The 25,551-nt window shown below is 44.2% G+C and overlaps 1 protein-coding gene across 5 annotated transcripts in view; it reads right to left on the bottom strand.

Annotated features, from left to right (window-relative positions):
- LUZP1 (leucine zipper protein 1) overlaps nucleotides 1-23,710 on the bottom strand; it is a 100,983-nt gene extending 77,273 nt beyond the window's left edge. For all 5 annotated transcript variants that reach the window (XM_020983044.2, XM_020983043.2, XM_020983042.2 and 2 more), the window contains exon 1: nucleotides 23,596-23,710. The gene's annotated coding sequence lies outside the window, so the exon portion shown is untranslated. The remainder of the gene's footprint in view (nucleotides 1-23,595) is intronic.
- Between the last annotated feature and the right edge of the window lie 1,841 nt (nucleotides 23,711-25,551).

The raw sequence follows: 25,551 nt of genomic DNA, 5'->3' as shown, positions 1-25,551 counted from the left end.
CTGCCCAGATAATAGTGTACTCTAACACGGCCCGCTAGTTTAGTTAACACAGATAAATTTTAGTAAATGAAAATTCCTGTATGATACACTCCATTTAGCAGCCAATCTTGATCCAATATTTATATACAGTAACCATTTGTATGATACTAAGTAGCCACCATAAATTTTTGATAAGTTTAAAATGCTGTGCTCAGGTCTGTTTAGGGATAATACAAGAACTGGAAGGCTGTCTCTACTTCCGGATTATTCCCTCGTGATTTGGGAGAGAACATTGGTCTGAAAGAAGGGCTGAATTCAGCAATGGGTGGGCAGGATGAAAGAGGCAAACCCAGAAACCCTCATGGTGGTATCAGAGAGCAAGGGATGGTGACTAAACAGGGACCAAAAAAAGATGGAGGGAGAATTTAGTCAGGAGCTGCAAAATGCTACTGGCAGAGGGCAGAGCTAGCAGATCTTACCTGCATTCTGCTGCCAATGGCACTACCCTTGTATTCCGGGTCTTGTAACCTCAGAATGACCGGTCACTCACTCCTCTCATCCCCAATGTCCAGTCATTGTTTTCATCAAAATTTTTCCTCAATCTGCCCCTTCCTATCTCCACTGGCCACTGCTCTACCCCAAACCTTTCTCACCTTGAAACTGAACTCTAACATAGCTCCTTAAGTAGACGGCCTCACTCTTGTTTTCAACTGTACAATGCAGCCAGCTTAATCTCACTAAAATCCCAGCTTTCATCACTCTCCATTACAGACAGGATAAAGTCCCTCCATAATCTGGCCCCAACCCCCTATTTATCTAATCTTATCACCCACTACTCCAACATCAACCCTCCTTCTCCAGCTGGACCAATGTCCTCACTGTCCCACAAACACACCAAGTTCATTCCAACTTCCTTTGCTCATGGTCCTCCCCCAACCTGGAGAATCTCTTCCCCACTCCTCTGTGACTAACTAAATTCCAGCCATCCCTCGAGGCAAAACTGAAACCCCACCCCTCTCCATGAAGCTTTTCCCAAAGACTCCAGCCCACAACGTTTCATTTTACTCGCACCTCCGACCCCTCATTTTGGCCTTCAGTCGTGTACTGTGTCATGTTTAGGGAATTTCCCCATGACTACATCTCTGCTCCTCAACTAGACTGTGCAGCACCTGAGGGCCAGAGCCATGGCTTGTGCTCTTTTTTATGCTCACCACAGTGTCCAGCATGGTGTAGCTGTTGTTCAATCTTTGTGGCCCCATTTGGATTTTCTTGGCAAAGACACTGGACTGCTTTGTCATTTCCTTCCCCAACTCATTGTACAGATGAGGAAACTGAGGCAAAAAGGATTAAATGACTTGCCCAGGGTCACACACCTAGTGTCTGAGGCCAGATTTGAATTTGGGAAGATGAGTCTTCCTGACTCCAGGCCAGGCACTCTATCTGCTATACCACCTGAGTAACTCTAACCCTAAATGCAGCTGCTGGTGATACAGCAGAGAGAGGAGTCAGGGCTCATTCCACCTCAGGCTCTGTAGCTCCATTTCTTCGTATCCCCTGCACCCTGGCTTTATATTTACTTGTTGTGGGCACCTGAGCAAGCTTCCAAGTTGGAAGGGGCCTCAGAAGCCTTCTCATCCAATGCCTAATTAAGAACTCCTACAACATGGCTGATAAGCCATCACCTAATCCTCCTCATCTGCCTGTGCCTTAGTTTCATTTATCTGGTAGGGCTAATCACACTTGTATTATACTACCTACCTGACAGGGTGGTGGTGAGCAAACCACTAAAGGAATGGAGACATCATGATTACTGCATTTACTGATAAGGGTGTCTCTCTCTCTCTCTCTCTCTCTCTCTCTCTCTCTCTCTCTCTCTCTCTCTCTCTCTCTCTCTCTCTCTCTCTCTCTCTCTCTCTCTCTCGCTATCTCTGTGTTCAAAATCCTCTATTTCATCATTTCATATGACCTGAGGTCTCTGCTCAAGACCTCAGAGTATCCCCAAGCTCTCTTCATGCCAACACTCTCTACTAATTACCTTACTTCCTATCCATCGATGGTACTTTAAACCCATCAGGCTCTGAGCCTCTGGTCCCCTCTCTCAAAGTGTACTGGGATCCAGCAGCAGGTAGGTAAAGATCTCCATTGTCACCACCAGCCCACACGCTACTAGTCCTCTGGGTCATTTAGGAAGCATCTGTGCCTTTCGTTTCATTTTTAAGAAGCAGAGTACATAAAGAGGCTGGCAGTAAGGAAGATGTAGGTCAGAAACATACTGACAGAGTAACCTTGGCCAGGGCATTTAAACCCTCAGTACCCCAGGCAAACCATCTAAGAGTATAATTGCATCAGGAAAGAGTTTCCAAACCAGGAGTTCCAGAACCCCATTAAATCACAAGTTTGAACAAAAAAGTAATAACAACAAGCCCATTAATTCATATTCTACCTTTATTGAGAAACATAAAACAATTTCACCCATTTTTCTCTTTTGCTCAAGGCAGTATCTGGCTTCAGTGACTTGCACCCTGCAAAATCAAACCACTTAGAACATAGCTAGTCTTCATAGCTGGGAAGCCTCAGAAAAGGATTCCAGCTCAAAAGATTTAAATGCGCTGTCCGTTCACCTGCATTACAGTCAAATCCCAGAAAAGGCTTTATCAGACCAGTGTCCTACAGGTAGGTGATGGGGAACAGAGCATATTTCTGATAAAGGCAACCAGAGAGACTGGACCAAAGTTTAATTCCATTCATCTTGCAAAGAACTTAACGATTTTTAGTCACCTTGAAGCTAAACAAGAACATCAGCTCTCCATGCTGAGACAGCCAGCAAATGTGCTCCTCCAAGGTAGGTCACCATGTTTCCCCCCATACCAGCCTGCTGCTGCATATACCTACACTGACATGGAGACTCGGGGTGAAACGGGACAAGGAAAACTTGCCTTTTTCTGGAGCCATTTCAGTTCGTCTCCTAAGGCGAAGATTTTCTTGTCAGTACACTGGAGATATTCATTTCTTCTCTGCTTTTTGGGGCATCAAAAAAGGTACTGATTTTTTAAAAACTAACTCTGCATGTGGCATAAAGGTATGGGTCATGTTAAAGGCTTTTTCCAAAACAATGTTCCTGTGGTCATGATACACATGCCCTACTTAGCATCACCATAAAATTGTTCCCTTATGTGGTGTAGGCCCTCATTAGCACCCACAAGAGGCTATAGCAACAGCCTTCCTGCCTCTAGTTTGGCCCTTCTCCAAGCCATCCTTCAAGCTGCTGCCCAAATAAACTTGCTAATGACACAAGGTTTAGAGGGATGGCTAACACTTTGAATGATGAAAATCTAAAAAGCAGTATGGTACTGAACAAGGACCAGCAACCCTATGTCTGTACCGATAGCCTTTATCAAAGGAATTACAGGGTCAGGTCTGCATATGTCTGCAACAGAGAAGGATATTCTCATGGGGGGGGGGGCTGGGTTACTTCCAGAGACATGTTCTTTGCTTTTCGGGGTCCAGGTCCCACCACCCTTTCAGTACAGTGGGAAGAGCAATAGGACCTTCACTTGAATCCTGGTTCTGTGTGACCCTGGACAAGTCACTTCATTCCCTGAGCCTCAGTTTCTTCATCTGTAAAACAAAGGGGCTGTCCAGGATGACCTCTGAAGGCCCTTCCACCTCTAGATCTCTGATCCTCTGACTAGGCGACCTTTGAAAAGACAGCTTCCAGCCCTACGTCTATGGTTGCCACATGGATCCAAAAAGACTCTGAACAAGCTAGAAGTAGAATGGGCCACATCAATTAAGAGGAAATTTATGACACTTGAGTCGAAAAAAAAATCAACTTCAGAAAAAGGAAGATAGAGGAGGTATGGCCAGATAGCAATCCCTTTGAACAAAATCTGAGATTTAGCTCAATCTGAGTGTTATACAGGGAGAAAAGACAAGGGCTGATTTTGTTATTTCGTTTGCATGAAGCACTCCCAGGATGAAGAAACCTCTACCAGTGCAGGTCAGTTCCTTCTCTGCCACTTCTTAGGTGGTCACCTAGGGCACAACAGGGTAAAATCACCTGTCCAGGGTCATACAGCCAGGATACTTCCAAAGCAGACCTTGAACCCTGACTCCACAGAAGGCTCTTTATCCACCACACAACACTGCCTCAAAGAAGGATATCGCAGCTAAAAAAAAAAAAAAGCTTATGCCCTCCCAGGCTGCATTCAAGAGGCATTCATGTCCTCAAGAGAGCTGACTGGATCACTCAGCTCTTCTCCAGTCAGACCACAGCGAGAATAACAGAATAACGCATTCAGTTCAGGATACATTTTAGCAAAGTCAGAAACGAATCAGGGTATATTCATTGAATGAGTAAAAAGGATGGTAAGAAGACTGAAGAATGGGAGTACTGGCCCAGCAACTGGAGATGTGGGGTCTGGAAAAGAGGAGACAGAGAGGGAGGACACTGCTTTTACTGGAAGGAAGGATGTCGATTAGTTCTGCTTAGGGGGGATGAGTACAAGTCACGTAGAAGAAAATTTACGTTTGCTGCCAGGAAATACTAGTATTTGGTGCTATTCAAAAATGAGAAGGGATTCCCCTAGGAGGTGAAGGAGGAGTTGCCTCTCTCATTGCAGGTCTTCAAGCAGGGACTAGACAACCACTCACAGGGGGATGGTTTCAAGGAAACAACACATTCCTCTATGAGCCTCTACTTCATCCGTGTAATGGGTACAACCAAACTTGGTCGACTTAGATGAAAGGGCTGGTATGAAGTTCAGGTACTACATGAACTAGAGAGACTTTTGAGGACCCTTCCAGAACTTAGTGACAGTGATTCTGCAACTTTACCAAACCCCTCGGATCACATCACTCAGTTGAAACACCTTTCAGAGTCCCTACTGACTATGACAAATGAAAGTATAAACTCCTGACCCTGATATACAAGGCTCTCCACAATCCAGCTCAAACCTACCTCTCCAAGTCTTTATCATACACTACATTTCCTGCTCAGCTTCTCTGCTCTCCAGTCCAAATGCACTGTATTCCCTCTCCCACTCTCATCCTGCCTCCTCCTATCTCTATATTTTTGCTTATGCCACCTCTCATGCCTGGGAAATGGACTCTTATGTCCCACCCCTAGTCTCCTCCGGAAGTGAATGTGGTGCACAGCATGGTGTAGAAAAAAAGAATACTAGATGTGGGGTCACAGGTCGCAAGTTTGAATTCTCACTCTGTACTTAGTACTTCCTCCCCTATAAAACGCAAAGATTGGACTAGTGACTTCTAAAGAGCCTTGCCACTCCAGATCTGTGACTGGCTTCTTCCCGCCCAGCTCAGCTGCCACCTTATCCCTGAAGCTATCCCTAATCCCCTGCACCTCCACAAATTCCCCCTGGTTTTCTTCTGTTTTTGCCTTAATTTCCGCTTTACATTTTATCACACTCTCCCTCACATCATAGTTGTCCATGTACATAGCTATTCTCTTTTAAGAATGGGAACTGTGGCCTACCTTTATGCTTCCAGCATCTAACACAATGCCACGTATACAGTAGGTACTTAATAAATGTTTACTAAACTGAACTTAGCTTTTAAAAAACACCTGGAGCTGTTTATTATACAGGAACACAAAAATCCAGTGAAATTCTCCGGTGCCTAATCATGGGAGGAGAATAAGAATAACAATAACAATGATAATAATAATAGCTATCATCTATATAGTGCTTTAAGGTTTACAAAGTGTTTTACATAAGTTATTTCATTTTGATCCTCCACAATTACCCAGTGAAGTAAGTGATATGATTATCATTATCATCACCATCATCATTAAAAAAACTGAGGCTGAGAGAGATTAAGTGACTCGCCCAGGGACACACAACTAGCAAGTGGCTGAGGCAACATTCCAACCCGAGTCTCCCTGGTTCCCATTCATTCTATCCTCTACCACTTGGCTGTCGTCATGAAGCTTCTCCCACTCACCAACGTGCTGTATGCCAGCAGCGCACAAGCTCTAACAGGATCTACCGAGTTAGAAAGGCGTCAAAAGCATCCTCACAAGAGATGACACGGCAGTTATCTGATAACCGCCGTGTCATCTGAGGGCCAGCTTAGCTAAGCCTAGAGAGGCTCATTAGGGAAAGGCTGCCCACTAGGGAATGAAATACTTTTGGTTAAAGCAGACCATGAAGAGTCATGAAGAGATTGTGAGTGTCAGAGAAGGGGGGTAGCACACACCAACAAAATCACCCCTCTTTCAATATATTCAAGGACAGCAACAACAGGTGCAACTGACATTTACAAAGAGCGCTGTCGACACACACACACACACACACACGCACACACACACACACAATCTTATTCAATCCATCCAGGTAGGTCATACCATTTTACAACCGACACTGAGGAAGGAAAAATAATTTACCTACAGCCAGATCCTGGCAGCACTGGGGTTTGAACCAGTTTCCTAATATTTTTGAGTGTTCTACACTCACCCGGTGATGTCGCCTTTAAAGCAGGCCATGTGCTCCTTCTAACAAGGCTGTCCCTGCTCAGAATATTTTTGGAATTCTTGGAACAAATTTACAAAGAAAAAAAATCAATCTCATTTTCTCACTCCAGGCTCTCCTTTATGTTCCTTCTAGCAAAACTACAACTTCTGCCCCTGGGACCCTGGACTCTGAGAACTGGGGAGCTTTCACTTTAATCTGACCAGGTCACCCAGCCCTTCCATGCCACTTCCTGGCTATCTCGGAGACATGGGGCTGGCTATTTTGCTCCCCTACTTATGCTGTCTGCCCCTATAAGAAAGAAAGCACATCAAGGTCAGGGAGGAGCTTGTCTGCTTGTGTTCATATGGCCAAAGGCTTATCATAGTGCCTCGCATACAGTAAGCGCTTAATAATGTTTTTTCTGTTTCATTTCTACCCATCACAACTGCTTTTGTCTTTTGTTCTTTACCCCAGTCAATCCAGTCATTAAGAACTTAATTGTAAAAGCATTCGTTGTTGTTCAGTCACATCTGACTCTCTGTAATCCCATCTGGGAATATTGGAGTGGTTGGCCATTTCTTTCTCCAGCTCATTTTACAGATGAGGGAACTGAGGTAAATAGGGTTGAATGACTTACCAAGGGTCACACAACTAGTAAGTGTCTGAGGCCGGATTTGAACTCATAAAGATGAGCCTTGTGGGCTATCTACTGCACCACCCAGCTGCCCTAGATACTAAAGGGTAAGAAATTATATACATGTGGGTTATTCTCAGCCATCTTATTCCCCAAACTTTGTTTCACATAACTTCTGGACATTTCCAAAAATTCAAATCTACGTTCAGAGAACAAAGACCTCACAGCACTAAAGCTGTTCAAAAAACTACAGACTTGGGGCAGCTAGGTGGCACAGTGGATAGAGCACCAGCCCTGGAGTCAGGAAGACCTGAGTTCAAATGTGGCCTCAGACACATAACACTTACTAGCTGTGTGACCCTGGACAAGTCACTTAACCCCATTGCCTAATGAAAAAAAAACCAAACTATAGACTCCAAAGGTCTTTCTCAAAAGAGATTTCCAAAAATGCTGAGTTATGGCAGCACCATGGGAATGTGTGTCATTCCCAAAGAACAATGCACATTTGGCTGTAGAAGCTCTGACATATTTCCAAAAGAAAAAAAATCACACCCACTACTTTATAGTAACACTATGAATGTGAGATGAATTACATGCTTCAGTGTTACATACTATATTGGTATAATGCACCTAAGTGAGTCATACATTAGCAAGACTCTATCTGAATATTCAGATCAGACTCTCACCTCTAACGCCTCATCTTTGGCCAAATTTTATTTCAAAGCTCAAAAAGACATTATTTCTGTGTTATTTTGGAGATAAAAGCAATGTCTGACATAATTCCTTTGTCCTTCAAAATTATAATCACAGAAGATCAGAAATGGAAGAGGCCTTAAAAAACGTAGAATGTTAGAGCTTTGAGGGACTTTAGAAAGCAATATAGAATGTCTGAACTGGGAGGGCCTTAGAACACTGGGTGTCCAAGCTGGGAGGGCTCTTAGAACACAGGATGTCAGAGCTGGGAGGGCCCTTAGAACACTGGATGTCAGAGCTGGAAGGAGCTTTAAAACTCAGAATGTCAGAGCAGGGAGAGGCTTTAGAATAGAGAATGTCAGAGCTGGCAGATACCTAGTCCAACTCCCTGATATTCCAGAGAACAGAACTGAGGCACATAGAGGGAAATGACTTGTCCAAGGTCACATATCCAACCAATAACAGAACCGGTGCTGGAATCCAGGTCTCCCGTCTCCTAATCAGCTATTCTCACCAACATGCCACATGGTACCTCCTCTAAGGTCCTTAAGGAGCTAAAGTCAAGGTGCACCAGGGTCCTCACAGAGCTTTTTTAAGGGGAACATTCTCTCCCCCCCTTACCTCCATTGGCTTAAACTCTTGGGCCTCAGAAAGTTAAACCTCTTACTAAGGGGCTAAACCTTCCAATATTCCAGAATGCTCCCTTTTTCTTTTGCTTCTTCCAAATGCGGATCTCAAGCAATCTGCTAAAAATTTGAAAATGATCAAAGATTTTACAAAACTTAAGGTTCTACCTGCCATACAAGTATCAAGTCTTTTCAATACAGATGACTGGGTGGCACACCGGTTAGAGTGTCAGGAAGACTTAAGTTCAAATCCAGCTTCAGGCACTTCCTAGCTGTGTGACCCTGGGCAAGACACTTAACCTGCCTGCCTCAGTATCCCCATCTGTAAAATGGGGATAACAAGAACACCTTCTTGCCGAGGTTGCTGTGAAGATCGAATGAGACATTTGTAAAGTCCTCTGCAAACCTTACATTAGCATTCTATAAATGCTGGCTATTATTATCATTGGTATTGGCATGAGCATCCCATAAGCAATACGGTTGACAGTACATCATCTGTGCCTTCACAGAGAGTCTTCAAGAATCACTGTGGCTGAAAAAGTCATGCCCCTACAGCCAACCCCACTGGTGCTGAACCTTTCCACACTTAACTGGGCTGCTCCAGGGAGGTAAGGCACAGCCTCTCCTGAAGCCCATAATCTAAGCCCTTCCAGCTTGGCGGGACTTACTGGAGCATGTGTTACCCTGGCACAGGCCTCAGGAGCCCGGGGTTACCTCTGTGCTAGCATGAGGCACTGGGGGCAGGACCCAGGAGAAAAACGTTTATTACAGACAAACTGGTATCTTGTGTTTGACAGCACCTCGGCGATGGTATAACTGTTCCTCGTATAGATGAGAAAGCAGAGGCCTCCAGAGGCAGGATGACCGCTACTGGGTGAGTCATGGTGGCCATTCCTTTTGGGAATAAACTGGACTATAGGGCTTCCAAAGGCCTTTGTAACTCCGAAATTCTGTGCTTTAGGTCACAGCATGTGGCTGAGCCAAGCCTAGAACCCAGGAGCGATCCAAGCACCCACCAGTGCATGATAGATTGTGCTAGGTAGGCCCTGTTGGGGGGGATTAAAAAAAAAATCAGTTCATTCAACATTGATTAAATGAAAGGCACCTTAGTTAGCACTAAATTAGAAACTATCCCACAGGTCCCAGTCTAATGGTCTATTGCCCTACCTACTGACAAAGGAAAAAGTTAAGTTCATACTACAGGAAAAAAATTAATTTAATTAATTATTTATTTTGTGTGATTTATTATTTATATAATTAGTGATAATTAATTAAGTTGAATTCATCTTGGTAACAAAGACATGGTGAAAAAGGAAAAGCCTTGAAAAGTTCCTAAGATGTTTCCCATGACTAACTCAGGATAGAAATAATGTTTCTGATGCATAAAGGCTGGGAGGCGAAGGTCACTATTGTTAGCACAACAGGGAAAACAGAAAGCAGGAAAGGACAGATGCTCTTGTATCAGAAGGTTGCTTAAGTGCAAACAACCAGCATCCTTAAACTGCAGAGAAGGTTTCAGAGTGATGGATTAAGAGTCACAGGTACTGAGTTCAAATCTGCATATTTGCCACTTACTCCCTATGTGGCCTTGGGCAACTCACTTGACTCAGTCCCTTTATCTATAAAATGGAGATCTGGACAATATGGCTTCTAAAGGTCCCTTCCAGGTCTAAAAAAAAAAAAAGCTTATACATGAATCTTTGATTGTGAAATTAGCTCCCATGATGGCTCTGCCTCTCTGCAGTAGCTTGGGAACAAGACAAGGCCCTGGCTGGGGTGTGGGAAGGCAGAGGGGACTCTCCCTTTTGTTTTCAGGCTGCAGAGACACTTCCCTTCTGTGGAAAGGTAAAAGGGAGAAGGGAAAAATGGTGTGCCATCCGGGTCAAGCAGCTCAGAGCTTCAGACATGGAAAAATACACAATGGGAAGGAATGAGACATCTCGAGGTTACATTCTGAGCCACCCCCTCTCCACAGCAGCTGGGTGAAATGGTAGTAAGATGCCAAACCCCACCCCCTGCCCACAATTTGTACTCTGACCTGCCTACAAGTGAAACCATGGCCAATTACTCCAGAACAAGAATTCTAAACTTGGGGTCCATGAACATGAACTTGGATGGGGAAAAAAAACTATATCATTATTTTCACTAATTTTTAACTAAAATTTAGCATCTCCTCCAATTATTTAAAAACCTTATTTTGAGAAGGGGTCCATAGGTTTTGCCAGCCTGCCAAAGGGGTCCATGCTACAAAAACAAGTTTAAGAACCCCTAATCCACAAGGAGGAGGGCTTTCCTCAGTCTTTTCTACCAGTCCCCAGGTCATGATGGCTACTTATGCCCTCTGTGCATCCTAATCAGCTCACATGCCAAGTGAATGACCACAGGTGAAATTACAAGGGGAAGGATATCATAACAACATGTCTAGGACAGAAGACATTGAGTCAAAGACCAGGACTGACTGGAGACAAGTCCTGGGCTCAGGGCCAAGCCCAGACTTCCATCCTGGCCTTGGGTAAAATGCTTGGGAAGGAGGGGAGGGGGTGTCTGTTTCCCAAGGGGGGGAATATTCAGTTTCATTCTGTTCCATATACCTTCCTCTTTTCTGTTCTTTGCATATTAAAATATTCATGCTGAAGTTCATAAGTAAGGAAGATAATTTTTTTTAAAAGGGATGATGCTGACTTCAGTAAAGAACATGGAGAGCAGCATGTTGTTGTTCAGTCAGGTCTGACTTCTCATGACCCCATCTGGGGTTTTCTTGGTAGAGATGCTGTAGTGGTTCGCCATTTCCGTCTCCTGCTCATTTTACAGATGAGGAAACTGAGGCAAATGGAGTTTTGTGACTTGTCCAAGGTCACCCAGCTAGTAAGTGCCTGAGGCCAGATTTGAACTTGGAAAGATGAGTCTTCCTGCACTCTATGCACTGCGCCATCTTGCTGCCCATGAAGAGCAGTTACTACAGAGCAATGTGGAGAAGATAAGTACAGTTGGAGTGGAGAGGAGGTGAGTTCAGATCTCAGCACCACAACTTGTATTCCTTGGCTACATCATTTAATCTCTTTGGGCCTGTTTCTCCAAGGAAAATGAGGGGATTGGACTAGCACTAGCCATTCTCCAAGGTCCTGTCTCCCAGTTGTAAATCTTATGATTCTCTGCCCACAAAGTACCTCGTGGAATGAAGGTCCTTAGAAAACATTTACTTTTGCCATGCATTTATAGTACAAGCAAGGGCACAATAAGAAAGCAGGTAGATCCTAAGGAAAAAGCAGAAGTGAGGCATTTATTTGTTCAATTGGGCACAGATATTTAAGTCTTCTGAAGGAAATGGGGGAACTTTTCTTTCCTCAAATTCACACAGATTGTCGTGTAGGTCTCTGGAAACTAGACCTTGACCAGGAGCTAGGCTTGGGCTTTCCTCTGCCTCCAGAGCTTGCTATTTCCAGGGTACCAGTTTGAGAACATTTTTTTGACCCAAGTTCAGTGACAGCTTCACTTTCTGGAGGGTGTGTGGAATGAATTGCAGGGGATCATGTTTCCTCCTTGACACCATTATGTGATTACAGTGGGGCCAATTCCAATCCTCATGAGCCTTTCACAAAGATTCTATTTCTTAAGTAGCAGGAGTGCCAGAGACTTCTAAGCCAATGTGGCCAGTCAGGGTGGAGAAAATACAAAGTTTTGCTTTTTAATTGAAATTTTCCCTTTGTTGAAACTTTCTATACTAAAAGAAAAGCTATATGAAAACAGTTTTAAAAGGTATCACAGATTCAAGAGTATATCATTTTCTCATTCTCTGGAAGGAGACAATATGTACTTCATCTTGTAAGAAAAGTTTAGCAAATAGGTCACACAACAGATGGAATAAAATCATAGTATCATAGCAGTATCCCAGATCCAGAGCTGGAAGACCATCTAATCCAAACATCTCATTTTAGAGAGGAGAAGAGCGAAGCCCAGGGAGATTAAGCAACTTTTGCAAGGATTTAGTTCCTCTAAAGGAATAGCAGAGTCAGAGCATATGGGATCTAGGTGGAACCAGAATGGGTAAAATTAATTTCCTTGGAAAACATTTTTCTAGACTTCAGAAAAGAAACATTCCATATGGGGCCTCTAATAAAGATATGATTCTCTCAATACACTGATATTCTTAGCTTATTCTTGTTGCTACAACATAAAAGGTTTTTAATTATCTTGATGAACTAAAAGTGTCTAATATAGAAAGAAGGAGAATCCATATTCTGAAAAGGACAAATAAGAAGGATATTGACACATTTTAGCACATCCAGAGTGGGGACAATGAAGATGGAGGAAGATAGAATACATCAAGGAACTAGGGACATTTAGCCTGGATAATGGAGCAGGCAGGTGAGATGGGGTGGGGTGGGGGGAGGGGAAGAATGACAAGAGGGGAAAGGGAACACATGAGCTTTCTTCCTGTATCGTCTATCTCAGGAGACGGTGGGTTCCCCTTCACTGAATATCTTCAGCAGAATCTACACGACAGATTTCTCTTCAAGAACAGGTTGGACAAGATGACCTCTGAAATCTCTTTCAACCCTGAAATTCTATGATTCTTTTGATTTTCTCTACTATGAGATGAGAGGTGACCTGTAACACACCTTTTGCAGATATTCCCAACCCTCCACACCAGGGTCTCACTAAAGAAGGGTTGGCTACGATACATTATATATACATGCAACAATCATCTCTCAACGATCAATTATATCACCAATACTTAGCACAGTGCCTGACACACAGTAGGTGCTTAATAAATGTTTGTTGACTCTTATTAATACCATTCATTAAATCAGTTTCAGTGCTGAGTGTCAACCACTCCAGAAAAACATTTTCAAGATGAGTTTTAAAACTCAGTCATAAGCTAATATAATAAAAACAAGTCTACCTAAACTAATTTACTTATTCAGTGCCACACCAATCAAACTATCAAAAAATTATTTTATAGAGCTAGAAAAAAAAATCAGTCATGCTGGAAATCAGGGGACTTCAACAAACAATAATTAAATGATGATCTAGTCTTAATTCCAAGTGGAAAAACTGTTTGAAAATCAAGAAAGGAAGAAAGCTCACCTTTCTTTTGACCTTGATCAAGTTATTTCACTTCTATAGACCTCAGTTTCCTAATCTATAAAATAAGACTAGATGATTGCTAAAATTCCTTCCAAATCTCGTAATTCTATATATAAGGAATAAAAGTTTTCTGAGTTGAATGGATTCTCATTAAACATGAATTTTGCACCTAAGTTTTTCATTTTGATCTAGTGTATAAAACATTTCACATAACTTAAATAAGCTTATTTGAGTAAGAAGTCAATTTTTTCTTGAAACTTTCAAGAATAGAATTCTGGAATCTTAGAGCTAGGAGGGAGGGCAAGTTCCCTCAAGTTTAGATGCCAGGCTTTAAACATCCTTGACAAGTAAGTGGCCACTCACCCAGCCAATGCCAGATGGCCTTCAGGGCCAGAGAACTCAAGTCACAAACTCCCTGGGTTTCAGTTTCCTCAGGACATCGAACCAGATGGCCTCTGACGTCCCTTCCAACCCTGGACAGATGAACTCAATCCTCAACAAGTTTGTTTCAATTAATCAAACAAGTTATGCTTATTGCTCAATAACCACTGGCATCAGCTTCAATAAATAAAATAACCAAGTCACCGATTTCCTGATGAAGCTACAAAATTAATGGGGAAAGGGAAAAAAGTGATCAAAATGATGAATCATTGCTTTTAAGCATAGTATTTTTAATGCTTAATAATTAGACCTACATTTATCTCAGTTGTGGAAAAGTACACAAAGGCACATTAAAATGGAAATACAATTTTTTTAAAAAAATTTATTAAATTGGGTCTTCCAACTGATGATTCAAATTAAGGAAACTAAGATTTCAATAAAAATCTACCATAGGGCCAGGAAAGAGAATAAACTACCAAGCTGGTCTTGGTAGCTTTAAATAGACTTAATTGGCTTTGAGGTTTTTATGGCTGTCATCAAAATAAAGTGTGTTTTGCTGAAGAAGTTAACTCAACTCCCCCCTTCCCATCTCACCCCACCTCACACCTCTTCCAAGGCTTTACAGTGAAAGCATTAATAACTCAAACAAGCATTTATTTATTTATTGGCCAAGAAAGCACTTTTCAGAGTTAGCACAAGGTCAATAACAGAACTCCATAGGAGCATCTGTGGACAGGACTAGGACCCAACTGAAACCACCAAGGTGGGTGATGCCAAGATCACCAGCTTAGAGTGAGTGGGAGAGATTAGGGAAGGCTTCATGGAAGAGATGGCAAGTCAACTGATCCTTCAAAGACCAGCAGCCTTTCAACAAGAGAAAAAGGCACATCCCAAAGAAAGGGGATACATCGAGAACAAAACACCGGACCAGTTTAGAGAATGGCTTGGTAACCCAATTTGTCTGGAGTGCAATGTATCTGAGGGAGAGAGAAGTTCACCAGAAGAATCGTCAAGGTAGATGGGGACCTTAGAAGTGCTATGGGCCAAGGCTTTTTAATCTGGAGCCCATGGACCACTAAGACGTCTGTGGATAGATTTCAGGGGATCTGTGAATTTGGATGGGGAAAAAATAAAATAAAATTTTAAAAATATATATCATTATGATCTTTATTTTCACTAACTTACTCTAACTGGAATCTAACATTACTTTAAATGATGTTTTTACAAAGCATTATTTGGCGATGAGGGCCACAGGCTTCATCAGACTACCCAAAGGGTACAAGACATGCAAAAAAAGGTTAAAAACAGTAATTCAGGCTAAACTCTTCCTTTTAAAGATAAAGAAAAAGAGGCCCAGGAAGGTTAGGGAACTTGTAGTCTTCTCCCTTCCATAGGCTGAAGTGATATTCCTAAAATACAGTTCCATCCATCATTTTAACTCCAGCCCATCAAAGCTATTCAGTGGCTCCCCATTGCCTCAAGGATAAAATACAGAATCCTCAACATGGCATTTAAAAAAACCCTCATAATTTGGCCCCCATCTACCTTTTCTGTCTTATTTCATATCATTCCCCATTGTGTATTCTCTTCCAAACCGGCTTGTTAGCTGTTCCCCCACCATCAACTACCCTTACATGTACAACACTCCACCTCTGTGCCTTTATATAATTAATTTCTCATGTCCTGAATGTACTCATTCTCTCTTAACCTCTGCCTAGTAGAATCTCTAGCTTCCCTCAGATGGGAAGCCTCCTATGGAAAGCCTTCTCTGATTCCCCCCTAGTTATTACCTCTCTCTCTCTCTCTCTCCTCTCTCTTTCTCTAACTCTCCTCTCCTCCTCCTCCTCCTCCTCTTTCTCTGTCTCTCACTCTGTAATATAAATTGTATATACTTAATCTAGTATCAATAACAAAAATTTAAGTGTTCACGTAGAAACTGTACATTTGGACTACAACTCCTATGTTCTCATACCTCAGACACCAATTAGCTATCTGACCGTGGGCAAGTCACTTTAATTCAATCAGCCTTAGTTTCTTGATCTATAACATGGTGATAATAATATCCGTAGTGCTTACCTAGCTCACAGATTTATTGTGAGGTTCAAATGAACGAGATATAATGTTTGCAAAGCATTCAGCAAAATTGAAAGTGCTATGTAAATGTCAATTTATGATGATGACTACAGCAATGATCAAAGTTAGAAAACATTTATAAGCACCTAGTACATTCAGGAAGATAGTGATGGATGTAAGAGAAGCCAGGTTCTACTGGTATGAAATTTTAAATCTCCTTGGAGAGATAAGACATAGGCATGTGAAAAAAAAATCAATTAAGGACATGTCAAATGCATAATAGAGGCAAAAGGCAATAGATAAATGTTGTAGGAATTTGGAGAAGAAAGTCGCAATTATGAGCTGGGTTGGTAGGGGGAGGACTCAATGACCTTGAAAGATGGGTCAGATTTTAAGGGCTAGAGAAGCTTCAGACTGTCGTAGGGGGGGAAGTGAGAAGATATAGGTAATGATATAGACAAGCATGAGGCTCATTCAGGGGACACTAAGGAGACAGACCTAGTGAAAATTGAAGGTTAGTGACTGATCAGAGAGGGACAGGATCAGCCTGTGAGAGGCCTTGAATGCCAGGGAAAGATGTTTGGATTTTGTACTGAAGTAAGGAACCTCCTCACACAGAGTCTAATGCTTCATGGTGGCATGAAGGTCAGCCTGGCTTCTCAAAGGTTATACCAGTAGAGTTCTGAGCCCACTACTGAGTGAAAAAAGGCAAGGTAATAGGCTCCCCAGAGGCTGTTCAAGAATCAGCCTGGCTAATTCCAGAGGAGGTAGGCTCCAAGAATTGTGTTTTTGTCAGCCAGGGCAAATATCTGCTCCACTACCAGTGAGATCACAGCACCTTAATATACTAAAGAAGGAAGATAACTGATGGAGGTGGGGATGTCATCATAGTAAATACTGGAGAGGCATTAACAAAAATGAAGTGATACTTGCAGGTCTGTTGGGCACCAAAGAAATTCTGCAGGTTTCTTGGGAAGTGGGACGCTAGGTCTCTGGATGACAAGAAGCAAACAGCAGGGGAAACAATGGTGTGTGGAAACGTAACTGTCACTATGTACAATGATTTGAATGGCTCAAGTTATTTTCGACAAAATTTTTAAAGTTTCTCAAATGTTGGAGTGGCATACTGGGCATGGCAGGATGGAAAAGACAGAGGAATGGTGCCTCTGAATTCTGTTTGGTTCCTTAAACAGTGCTTCCAAAAGAAACTAGAGGATCGTGTGAACCCAAGACCTGACCTCCACGTGGGGGTTTCAGAGTAGATCAAGAGCAATGTGGTGGAGGTATGGAGAGCCAAAAGCCTGGGTGTGAGGGCCAAATTGTGTGACTATGGATAAGTCACAAATCTTCTCTAAACCTGATTTCTCATCTTAAAAGTGGTGATTGCAATGTTTGTACCACCTACCAGTGATTCTGATGAAAGGAATTTGTAGACATAAACTTTTCTAAGTGTGAGTTGGTATTATTGACCACTAGAGTTGAAAATAAGGTGGCAAATTATGGGGGAGGGGGAATAGAAGAGGTATACACAGGGATTTTAGAGATTCCTCTAAAGAAAAAACCAGGAGCAGAGCTGTAGGAAGTTTAGGGATGGATCAAAGACTAGAGGAATTATCAGAGGGGAAAAAAACCAAAACAACCCCCAGTTCTGTCAGAAAACTAAGATGTTCTAGATGGCTTTTTTCATCTAAAGTGCTACATTTATGAAATGTTAGTTCCTAAGGGTTAGATATCCAGGTTTTAGAATACTCAAAGAATAAAGACAAGCCCCTTATCATGCAGTCCTGCATAAAAACATCAGAAGACCTCAGCTTCTGTCCTCTAGGGGCTAACATTTCATAAAGAGAACATATGAATACCCAGCTTCCTGATCAATTTTTTTCTTTTTTTAATTTTTAATTAATTTATTTTGAATTATCAACAATCACTTCCATAAGTTTTTGAGTTTTAAAATTTTTCTCCCCTCCCTCCCCAAGAAGGCATGCAATCTGATATAGGCTATACATATATATTCCTATTAAACATATTTTCACATTAGTGATGTTGTAGATAAGAATTAGAACCAATAGGAGGAACCAGCAGAAAAAGGAAACAAAACACAACAGAAGAAAAAAAAAAGCAAATAGTATGCTTTGATCTGCATTGATACTCCATAGTTCTTTCTTTGGATGTGGATAGCATTTTCCATCATGAGGCCTTTGGAGATGTCCTAGATCTTTGTATTGCTGAGAAGGGTTAAGTCTATCACAAATATTAGTCATCAAACAATGTGGCTGTTATGTGTATAACGCTTCCTGATCAATTTTAACAGTGTCTTTAGTAATTGTTACTGTCCTCGAGATTCTGTCAGCCCCTATCTATTTCTCCTTGCCTTACACCCTACCTGTCAGCTCTAGCAACCCTCATCATCTCTATTTCTCCTGGTCCCTTGCTTCTTCAACACCTTTAACTTATCATCTCAAATTATTTAGTGAATCTTTCTAGAGTAGGAGTTCTTAACTGAAGGATCATGAACTTGTTTGTAAAATATTTTGATATTTTAATGATAGTCTCCTACTGTTTATTATATTATGTTAATTATATGTTTATTATCAGTAGTACAGATTTTTATATTTTGGTGTTATATATTAAGTTACATGTTAACATATTAGTATCCTATATTAACATGTATCTGTATATATATGTATATATGATTTCCTTTGTAATCCTATGTAATTTATCACATGCATTTAAAAATCTTGTTCTAAGAAGAGATCCCTAGGCTTCACCAGACATGATACCCTTCCTCTAGAGGAAGAAGCAGAGTGCTGGACTTATGACTCGAGAGACTAAGAAAACCTTTGGAGTCCCAGCTCTGACACATTCTATCTGTGTAACCATGTGCGAATGAATCACTTAACTCACTCCCTTGAGCCTCAGTTTCCACATCTATAAAATGAGGATAATGTACTTTCACTGCCATCACCAGTTATTGTAAATAAAGTGCTTTATAAACCTTAAAGTACCATATAGAAATGTGAGCTATTACTTTTTCCAGCCTTGGCCACAGTCACTTTAGTAATCTCCCTCAGAACAAATAGGGACAATTGGAGTCTCTTCTAAATGTAAATTTTATCAAAGCCTCAGGCACCAGCAAAAAATCTCTACCAAAAGTGCCCCACCCCCAAATACACACAAAATAAAATAAACACCCCCCACAACAAAACACGTTAAAAATGCAAATCAAAGTTTATTAGGAATACTTAACATTATGCCACCACCTTCTGCTAGGGACTGGCAGGCTAATTCTTGACCTGGATATGTATCTTACCTTTATTGAACCACCTTAAAAGCTCCCAGAGGTACATAACATGAGAAAGTATTCATTTTCCATTCCTGAATATCACAGAGAGGGCTTTTCTACAAGTGAAGAAAGATAGTTTGATACCACCTTTCCCCCCACAACCACAGACCCACATCCCCTGACCACATCACACAACTACAACAGAACCTCTGCAGTTCTTCACATTTTCATCTGAGGAATACCACCAGCATCACCAGCCATTTTATCAAGTGCCTACTACGTACTGCCAGCCATTTCTATGTTTGCCTATAAGGCCCCAAACTCAAAACCATCGAGACCTCAACAAAAAACATTTTCTGGTAGATTTCGCCCAGTAGGACGTCAGTTCTGTGGGGGCAGGTTTTCCATGCAGTATTCCGCATACACCCTCTAACATCACTTCCAGACCTAAATCTATGACACCAAGACATAGCAACCACCTAATAAATGTTTGTTTTGTGGATTCTGACAACACCACTGGGAGCCAATGGTGTGTGTATGAATCCCTCTTTTCTGCAGAATGACAGCCCCGGTTCACAGCGTTTCTCCACAAAGCTAGTACTAGAATCCAGGTCACTTTATTTCCAGAGACTGCTTTTTCAGTTAGGTCAAAATACTGGGGAAAAGTTAACTTCTAAGAACTAAAGAAAGCTAGGTCAAATGCACAAAGAGTCCACAAAAAAATAATAAAGCTTAAGGGTAGCAGAAAAAACCCTGGAGTCAAGGGAAGTAGGTTGAAATCTGTGTGACCATTGGCAAGTCAATTCAAGTCCACAGTCCTCAGTTTCCTCATCTGTAAAACAATAATGCTGAACTAGATAATCTCTTGGATCAAATGAGATAATGTTTGTAAAAGCAATTAGCACCGTACCTTGCTGTTCAAGTCATTCAGCCGCGCCAGACTCTTCATTATCCCATGGACCTTACATACCACACCAGGCTCTCCTGCCCTCCACTATCTCCCAAAGTCTGTCTTAAGCGCACGTTCATTGCATCCACGACACTATCCCATCCATCTCCTCCTCTGCTGTCCTGGTTTTCCTTTTGCCTTCAATCTTTCCCAGCATCAGGGTCTCTTTCAAAGAGTCCTGTCTTCTCATTGCATGGCCAAAGTATTTAAGCTTGGCACATAGTAGGTGATTAACAAATGTTTACTTCTCCTTCCTTCCAAGGTCCCTGACAGCTCTAACATCCATAATTCTAGGAAAACTGGTCATTCATTTATTTCACAAATATTTGTTAAGTGCCTACTATGTGCAATATATTAGTCACTAGAGGGGGGAAATAATAAGAACATGTTCCCTACCTTCAAAGAGCTTAGCAGTGGTGATTGGACATATATACAAATATACTATAAATGAGAAAAGTGAAAAATATTGGAGAAATTGAAACAATCCAGAAAACTTAAGATTTTTGCTGGTTTACCCATGCTCCCAACTTCCCACCAACCCCTCCCTCAGTTTGCTCAAATAGATTTTCTTACAATGTTTAGGGAAATAGTTTAATTTTAGAAACTTGGAAAATTCCACAAAGGAAAGTGATCAAAAACATATCTGCCCTGAGGGGAAATTCTAACCAAAATAATTATTTCTGACAGAAGAATTTTCTACTTGGTTACTCCACTTAGCCATTCAAAACACTCCACTCCCAAAAAGGGGTGATGGAAAGGTGTGTTTGCAAAGTGTGACAGCTCATATTCTCCCACAGAAAATGGTGCAAGTGAGAAGAGCACTGTATCTGTCAGAGGCAAAGTTCCAACCTCTGACATTAGCTGGGTGACCCTGGGTAAGTCACTTCCCCTCCCCCAGGACCTCAGTTTCCTATTCTGTAAAATGAGAGGGGCAACTAAGTGGCAGAATGGACAGAGCGCCTAGCCTGGAGTCAGGAAGACCTCAGTTCAAATGCAGCCTCTGAAACTAACCGTGTGACCCTAGGCAAGTCACTTAACCCTGTTAGCCTCAGTTTCCTCATCTGTAAAATGAGCTGGAGAAAGAAATGGTATAACAACTCCAGTATGGTTGCCAAGAAAACCCCAAATGGGGTCAGGAAGAGTCGGACACGACTGAAACAACTGAAAGAGAACAAAAAATGAAAGAGTGAGATTACATGATCTCAAATGTTCCTTGCAGATCTAAAATCCCTACTCCACAGTCCACCGTGGTCAGGTTGTGGAGACAGCTCATAGGAGGAACTGAATGTCCTCAGTTCTGATACCAAGACAGCTAATTAGAACTGAGCTGCAGTCAGTTGGTAAAAGTAAAGTACCTCAGACAGATACCGCCCCTCATAACATCCCCACGAGGCTGGGAGTATTATCCTCAATTGCCAGATAAGACACAGAAGTCCCTTCCCCCAAGGTCAGAGAGTGAGTCAGGGGGAGGTGGGACCAGCTTGGCAGGTCAGTATATCTAGTCTCTAGTCTAGGACGCTTCCTCTTTGGGGCTGTCTACCCTAAGAGTGTGAGAATCGGCTTGGGCATTGCTGAGACAATACGTAACGCTGCTCCTGGGGTATTGGGAAAGGGTCTGACGGGAGGAAGAAATGTTCAATGGCCAGCCGGTCCTCCTCGGTTTGCATACCCAAGCTATTAACCAGGACCGCAAGATACCAGAGCGACTGTTAAGAGGGGCCCATGACCTGGAATACTCACTCCCAAGGACTTGAGATTCCCTGAAGACGCCCCCCCTTCTCTGGAAAAGGACACTCACTCTCAAAACCACAGTTCATGGCTGTACTTCTGGAAGCCATGATTACCCTCTGGGTTTCTGTGGGGAGATCGGCACAGATCTCCTCTGGGAAGCCGAGGGAGGGAAGGAAGGAGGGAGGGAAGGAGGCAAGCAGGAGGCAGGCAGGCAGGCAGACAAGCCGCACACTCTGCGGAAAAGTTTAATGTGACTTGGGGCTGGGGGAGAGAGGGGGCGGTGCTCCCCCAACGCAGGCAAGGCCTCCTCCCCAGGCGCCCGGCTTGGTAATTAGCCCCTTCCCCGAGCTCTCCGCGCATTTCCTTTCAGATTCCATCATTAATTAGTTTTAAGGACTGTCTACTGGCAACTTAAACAAAGCAAATGCCTCAAATTCCTTCTCAGCCCATTGGTCTAAGCCGAAACCAGTATCGCCTGGGACAGCAGGCAGGGCAGACAGCTGCTGCTGCTGCTGCTTCTACAGCCGCAGAACAGAACTCAACTCAACTCCACTTCCACTCCACTCCCACTCCACTCCACTCCACTCCCTTCCTTTCCTTTCCCTCTGACCTCCCCTCACCCCCTCCCAGGGCGGGGAGTAGGGATTCTCTTCGGACCCGCCAGGCCTCCTTCCCACCCCCAATTCCTGTTCCTGTCCCTTCCCCATTCCCAAACTCTCCCCTCCCCTCCTCGATCTCCCGGGCTCTTCCTGTATGATCACTTCCTTCCTCTCAGGGTTCTCCCCTCCTCCCCGTACAGCCCCCTATACTCGATTGGGGACCCCATCACCACCGCGCCCTCAAATCCTTTAGAATTCATTTTCCCGCCCCAAACCTCTGGATTCCCTGCTTCCACTACCACCTTCCACTAATTCTCCTCTAATTTTTACTCGCTACACAGATTACACCTCACCACTGATTCTTCTCCTCCTTACCTCTGATTGCTCCCTCCTCACCTCTCCTCTGAATAGATTCTTCCTCTCCTAACTTCTCAGATTCCCCCCTCCCCACTTCTCTCCTTAGATTCTCCTCGTCTCTCCCTTCAGCAGATTCTCCTCCCTCCTTACTTCTCTGCTGAGATTTTCTCTCTCCATCTCAGATTGTCCCCTCCTCACCCCAGCTTCTCCCCTCCTCACTTCAGCTTCTCACCTCGGATTCTCCCCCTCCTGGCCTCAGATTCTCCCCCTCCCCCAGCTCTCCTCGGCTCTTCACCTTCTCCAGATTTCTCCTTGGAGTCTCCTCCCAAGTCAATCCTTTTTCTGGGATGCTCAACCCCACCACGCCGACCCCTTCCACCTCCGCAGCCTGTCACTCACACACTCACTCACACGCTCGCGCCCCCCGGACGCCCCCTCCCTCCCCACGGCTCCGGGGGGCTCTCGCCCCTCACTCCTCACCCGCCCGCCTCGCTCTCCGCCAGGACTGTCAGTCCCCAGCTCCGGCTCAGGTGGCCGCAGGCCGGCGGCCTCCGGCCGCCCCCGCGCGGGAGACTCGGCGCCCTCCGCGAGTGCCCCACGCGCCCGCGCGCCCGCCCGGACTCCTTCTTCCCGGGCTCCGTCTCCAGGTCCCGGACGCCCGCCCTCGCCGAGGGCCCCTGCCGAGCTCTGCCTCACGCTCCCGCGCCCTCCCCAGGGCCCCGTTCTCACCTGGGAGGCTGCGGCCCCGGCCCCGGCCCCGGCCCGGCCCGCCCGCGCTGCGGAGGCTCCCCGGGCTGGGCTCCTCCGGGCGGCCGGCAGCTCCAGCTCCACGGGACTGACAATGAGGGGCGGGCCGCAGCTGACGTCAGCGCCGGGCCGGGGGCGGGGCTGGGGGCCGGGGGCGGGCCCGAGGGGGAGAGGGGGGGCGGAGAAGAGGGAGGAGGAAGAAGAGGAGGAGGCCCCCTCCCACTGCCCCTCTCCTCCTTCCTTCCCTGCAGTCCTCCTTTTCCTCCCTCAGCACCCGCGTCCTTCCCCCTCCCACCTCCCCTCAATCCTCCCAACTCCATTGCTCCTCACCTCTCCTCCCGCCTCCCACCTCCCTTCCTCTCCTCCTCCCCACTCCCCTCTCTCCTCCTCGGCTTATCCCCCCCTCCCCCCAGGGCAAGTCTGGACTTAGGAATAGTCCATTGAAACAGTCACTCCCGGCACCCATAGGTAAGAGTCTGGGCTGCGCGGAGAGAAGAGGCGCGGAGGGAGAGAGGGAGGAAAGCACGGGAGACCTGGGATTGACTGCGGAATTCAGAGCTAAACGGGACACCTCCGAGAGCTTCTAGCCCAACCCCCTCATTCCGCCGAGTAGGAAATTGAAGATCCGAGAGGTATAGCGCTCATCTAGGGTCCCACAGCTACTAAACGTTGTAGGACCTTAGATTTACAGCTTTGAAAGAACCTCGGAGGCCATCTGGTCCCTCCATATTACAGATGTGGAAACTGAGGCACCAGAGGACTTGCCCAAGGTCACGCAGCTAATAAATGTCATAGGATCATAGGTTTATCCTGTATATATTAAGCTTTAATAGCCTAGTAGCTTTTCACTTTCGGATTTCTCACTGGCTTCTCCTCCCAATCAATCTCTTTTCTGGGACGCTTTAGTAGCTTAAAACTGCACTAAGACTTTTGGGACAGCCTGTATATATTGTTTGTACGTAGTTGTTGTGTTGTCTCACCCGTTAGACTGGGAGCTCCATGAGAGCAGGAATTATTTTGGCCTTTCTTTGTGTCAGTGCCTGGCACTTAGTAGGGGCTTAATAAATGCTCGTAGACTTGACGGCGAAGGCTATCTAGCCCAATCCTCTCCTTTTCAGAATCCCAGGAGGTTGTGACTTGCCCAAGGCTGCACACTGGTCATGAGTGTCACTGGTGGGATCCGAACCGGTGTCTTCTAACTCCTATCTGTGCTCTTTCCACTACATCCGCAGTATTTCAAAGAGTTTTTTGCTAAACGGAGAGCCCTTGCAGCTGTGTGAGCCCCCCAGCTGAGTACTTTGCACGTTATTTTTTTCTTTGGTCAAGATCTGTGATTTCATTGGTCTAGAGACACCAAGCAGGGAAACTGCCTTTTATGCCTGCTTATCTGCCACTGTTCTTTAGTTTCTGGTCTTAGATAGTTGCCTAGGGGCTGTGGAGAAGGGGGGGGTGTTAAATGGTTTGCCCAGGGTCACCCAAGCAATTTGGGTCCCTGGCAGCTCTTGGACCCAGTTCTTCCCGACTCTCTCTGCCTCTTCTTGCTTTGCTCATAGTAAGCAATTTTTACATATTTGTTGAACAGAATTGTTGACTGACTGTTAACTGATGGCCCAGCCCATCGCTTCTGTTCAGTACTTTTCCATCCCTGCAAATACCTGTCCCTAAGTGGCTGCTGCAGAATTCTCCCTGTTAGCTCTATGCCGCAAAGCTGACCCATTTCTGCCTCGAGCCTGTCGACTCCTCGTGCCTCCCTCAAAAAAAAAAAAATGTTTTAAATTGCACGTAACATCTGCAGTCCACCAGCAGAACTGCAGTGGGGACCCGCTGGGCTTCAAGGAGAAGGTAAAGTCTTTGGAATCCTGCTGGAGAGCCTCGCAGACCCACATGGGCAAAAATGATTGCCCCTCGGAGAAGCTAGGGCAGGGATGAACACTAGCC

The sequence above is a fragment of the Phascolarctos cinereus genome, unplaced genomic scaffold, assembly GCF_003287225.1.
Source record: "Phascolarctos cinereus isolate Bilbo 61053 unplaced genomic scaffold, phaCin_HiC Scaffold_726;HRSCAF=1367, whole genome shotgun sequence".
Lineage (NCBI taxonomy): Eukaryota > Metazoa > Chordata > Mammalia > Diprotodontia > Phascolarctidae > Phascolarctos > Phascolarctos cinereus.
The sequence above is the reverse complement of the archived record's forward strand: the minus strand, read 5'-3'. Positions and strand labels throughout refer to the sequence as shown.